General features: G+C 30.3%; 1 pseudogene; it reads left to right on the top strand.

Moving 5' to 3' along the window:
• The first annotated feature begins 2,287 nt into the window (after positions 1-2,287).
• Positions 2,288-3,377, top strand: LOC111276375 (transcription factor MYB58 pseudogene; annotated as a pseudogene).
• The last annotated feature ends 1,196 nt before the right edge of the window (positions 3,378-4,573 follow it).

The following is a 4,573-nucleotide window of genomic DNA, read 5'->3' on the forward strand; positions in this document are numbered from 1 at the left end:
AGTTTTTTAATATTAAATTTTATTTGCACTCTATGTGAATCAAATCATTTTGCTAACTCTTTAGCAAATCAAATTAAGGTGTGGGTAGAGATTATGATTTAGCTGCTTGGTGCTGCGTGGCTAGGTCAATGGGCTTCCTAGTTTTTGTTGTGAAGTTTTATTCTTTATATGTTCTGCTTTCCTTTTTTTTTTAGTTGATATGTAATAAAATTCGTTTACATTTCAAAAAAAAAAAAATCGTTAAAGTTTAGATAAAAGGTAACGGAATTGAAATATGTCACAAATGTTAATAAAATTGCTAAATTTTCATCAATTTCGTTTTTTGTCAAAAGTAAACAAAATTGAAAGAATATCGACAATTTTAATTAAAACAAATTAAAATATAGTAGCAAAATTAGCTATTGGCTCATAGTAGAGTGAAAATGTTGACCCTAATCCTAAAATAATTAGTAGATAATTAGTCCAATGGTCCTCGAGATTATGACATCTCAACCTCTGTAATTTATAATTCAATAGTCTCGTATTCAAATCTTATCGAAAAGTGTTGAACGGATTGAATTGAAGATGAATACATCGTATTGTGGTGGGCCTACACATGTATAAGAAAATTAATTCAATATTTTTAAAAAAATTCCACATATAATTTTCTCCGTTAATTCTAAATTTATTAATTTCCTTTTTCATTGTCTTCTCAATCTCTTTGGTGCGAACTCAAATGTGTGCTACTTTCTTCAAAACGTATTCATCTCCTCAAACTAATGGTGATTTTCAAATTTAAAAACTACATCAACTTGATAGAAAATGCGTAAAGTAATTTTTATAGTAGCTAGCTATCTTGGAAAATTTCAAATAAGTTGAGAAAATTCTCTTGTTTACACCAATATTGTGGAGAGAGAAAACTTCAGGAACCATCATGGAACAATCATGAATAATTAAATTTCATTGTTGTTGTAAAAAACAAACCATTTTCATAGTGATAACTTGGTAGGATGCATGGTTTGGCATACATGTGAGGATTTTCTCTTGAACCAAAAAGAAGCCAATCATCTATCATCTATCATCATCATAAATTGAAAGTTTTCTACAAATAAATATAATGGAGACATAAGTAAACAAAAGACATAAAGAAAATTCTTGATTTTTTATGGATAACCTTGACATTTTGTGGGAATGATTAATTGGGAGTTGCATATTGAGCTCATTTTCAGATATTGCATGAATTTCTTTGTTGGGCTTTATGTTTAATATTTTCGTTTTTTTCATGTGTTAATTTAAAATTTTTTATAACTTAATTTATCTTTTTTGTTATACTTATTTAATTTGAAAAATTTTATGTTAGTTTGATATCACTTAAAATTTGATTTGGAATTATTATAACAATAGATTGTATTTGTCAATTTATGTGTCAGTTTTAAATATGAAAATATTAATATATATGTATGTATGTGTGAAGAGATATCAATTTACAACAATGTAAAATTAAAAAATTTTATACTCTTTTAACCATTGATTTTAATAGATTTAATAAATGAGAGAGAAAAGTGAAAAAAATAAAAAAAATGATTTAATATTATCTTTTGAATTTATTATAATCAATTGTTAAAAAGTATAAAACTGTATTTAGGGATCGATTTTGATCGATGAAAATATTATTTTATTGGAAAAAAAATGTTGATTCTCTTGATAACATTAGAAATAGTAGGAACTTTAGCATCTAGAGATAAGGAAAGATATAGCCAAATATTTTTGATTGACTGACAAATATTTAATTGAATTGAAATTTTTTTGCCTAACACCTTCGTCTTATTAATTTTTGATTGACTCGGTATTTACCTCCCTGAATGAATGAATAATTAAACATTTGATCAATGGTGGCCCCCCATTTTAGACAATACAACGCTATTCAGGTGTTAAACAAGCATTTTCTTGTTTCGTTTCTAACAGAAACATCCAATGTACTGTTGACTTATGTTTGTCTTCAACCGATCTTGTCCTTTTTTTTCTTTTCACATAAAAATTTCCACTTACCTATCCCATATTATGAAATAAAAAAAGACTCATTGACATCCATATTTTTCCAGGTAAACTCCTCCTTTGCCCTTAATGGTTTTCAAACAAGAGCCACAATCTAGGAAAGAACGTCCTAATTAATTATTTGCGTCTTTGACAAGTTGTTTAATTCGATGATCAGATTAATCTTTGAAACATTATGATATAAATAGAATAGGCCAAGAGACTAAAGTGCCATATATGGGAAGAAGAATTGAGTTATAGAGTAGTCTCAAAGATGGTGAGGCAACCATCCTGGGACAGAACATGCCTAAAGAAAGGAACATGGAGCCCTGACGAAGATCAGAAGCTGATTACTTATATTATGAGACATGGCATTTGGAATTGGAATGAAATGGCCAAATATGCTGGTATGAGACATCTCTAAATTAAGTTCAATTTTTTTGGTATATAGGAAGATACAGTCTAAGAATAGGTACTAACATTCGAATTTTAGATCTATTAGATGCTACCTTTTAATAGTAGCTGTATGAGTCAATTAAAATAAGTTATGGATTCTAAATTAAATTTAACTTTGATCATAACATGAACAAAAAGCTACTAATTTAATATAAAAATTAAATTTTATTAGGATTTTGCGATTACTGATTACTGATTAGAGTATATACATTACATGCACTTTGTTTTTATTTCTAGGTTTGTCAAGATCAGGGAAGAGTTGCAGACTTCGTTGGGTGAATTACTTGAGGCCTAATATAAAGCGTGGGAACTTCACCAGGGAGGAAGAAGAAACGATAGTCCAGCTGCAGAAGATGCTAGGAAATCGGTTAGTAACAACACACACAAACATCAGTATTTTCAAAACAAAGATTATTGTTAGGATGATTGTTTCTGATTTTCACAAATTTTTAATTATTTTCAGATGGTCAGCAATTGCTGCAAAACTGCCACAAAGGACTGACAATGATATTAAGAACTACTGGAACACTCGCTTGAAGAAAAGAGCAGTGGAAAACAATTCAGCATCAGCGATTGCATCACGTTCAGAAATTAATTCAAGTCTCGAAGCCGGGCAGGAGAATTCGTCTGATGCTGATTCCTCAATGTTCCTCAATAATTTGTTGGAATCACCAATTCCTACACTGGAAGACTTCCCTTTACCAGCCACTTATATTTTTTATCCATCAGACTGCAACCGTGGTGCGGTAGTTGATGACAATTATACCATGGAGGACAATTTTATTTCATCTGAAAAGCAGCCACAGCCTATGTCACCAAATTCTCAGCTGTGGCTCCCTGACCCCATATATGTTCGTGATTCCGACTATGATCCTGTGGATGATTTCTGGGTCAATCCATTTTTTTAGTGCTGCATAAAGAGTGAGAACTGACTCCCTCCCCCGCTTTTTTTTTGATTGATGTGTTGGTTATGCATTTCTCGCACGTGAGAAATTTGATGTCGATTAGTATTACTATTAGATATAATATATATATATATATATATATGGATGCTTAAAGTGATATGGTCATATTTCAACATATAATTGCTGGTGTGCTGCAATTATGAAAACATAGAGATTGTCAAAATATTTGAATTAGTAGAATTAATTACAAATTTGATACCTGATTTTTAAAAAAATATATAAATTGATATCTAAAGAAATTATGCACCAAAGAAATTAAGCGCTGAGTCGCAAATTGTGACTTTTTTTTTCTTTATTTTTGGTCTAAATAACTTTTAATTTATCCACCAGGCTTTAATTTGTCTTGCTTCCCCTTTTTCTCTTGGGCGGTTGGATACAATTTCAAAGCCTCCTTAAACAAACAATTTTTTTCATCATGGTCATGTAAGATGTAAACCGATATTTCTTTAAAAAAGACTTTGGTATGATAGGTCACCTTGCTGAACACGACCAATCATTTAGCATTTTCAAGTTTCAACTAAAAATCACTGCCGCCTATTTATGCTTTCTTTTTTTAATAAAAAATCACAACAAAAGAAAAAGAAAGAAGAAAAAGAAAAGGAGAGAGATGCAATGGTGAAAATGAATATTGAAGAAAATCTATGGATTCTACAGGCGACAAAAGAAAAATGGAAAACAAACAAGGATATAGTTTTGTAAACTATATATGAAGTTATTAATACCTCACATATAGTTAATATATTGGCATTGACTATACTTCATTTAACTTAATTTGTTTATTTACCATATATTTTTTTAATAAATTATGTTCCTACTACAAAAAAGTTATTTTTACAGACATTTACAAGTATGGGTAAAATACCAAAAAGTTGTTGGTAATAGTTTCACCGGCGGTCTAACCACTCATGTCAGAATAGGTTTTGTATTTAATGGTAAGATCATTTTAGGCACCTTTAACTGCCCTTATAAGTATAAGGGTCCATTTGGATCCCCATTTCATGCCAGTGCGGTATGGCTGTAAGAGGCAATCACATTGATGTCTTTTGGATAACACAAGTATAACAAGGTAAAACCATTCCCACAGTACTGTACTCATGATTTGCAACGGGAGGTTCAGGGTCTAGCAGAAAATAGTGTTT

The sequence above is a fragment of the Durio zibethinus genome, chromosome 25 (genome assembly GCF_047325235.1).
Source record: "Durio zibethinus cultivar Kanyao isolate XHJ-2024 chromosome 25, ASM4732523v1, whole genome shotgun sequence".
Classification (NCBI taxonomy): Eukaryota; Viridiplantae; Streptophyta; class Magnoliopsida; order Malvales; family Malvaceae; genus Durio; species Durio zibethinus.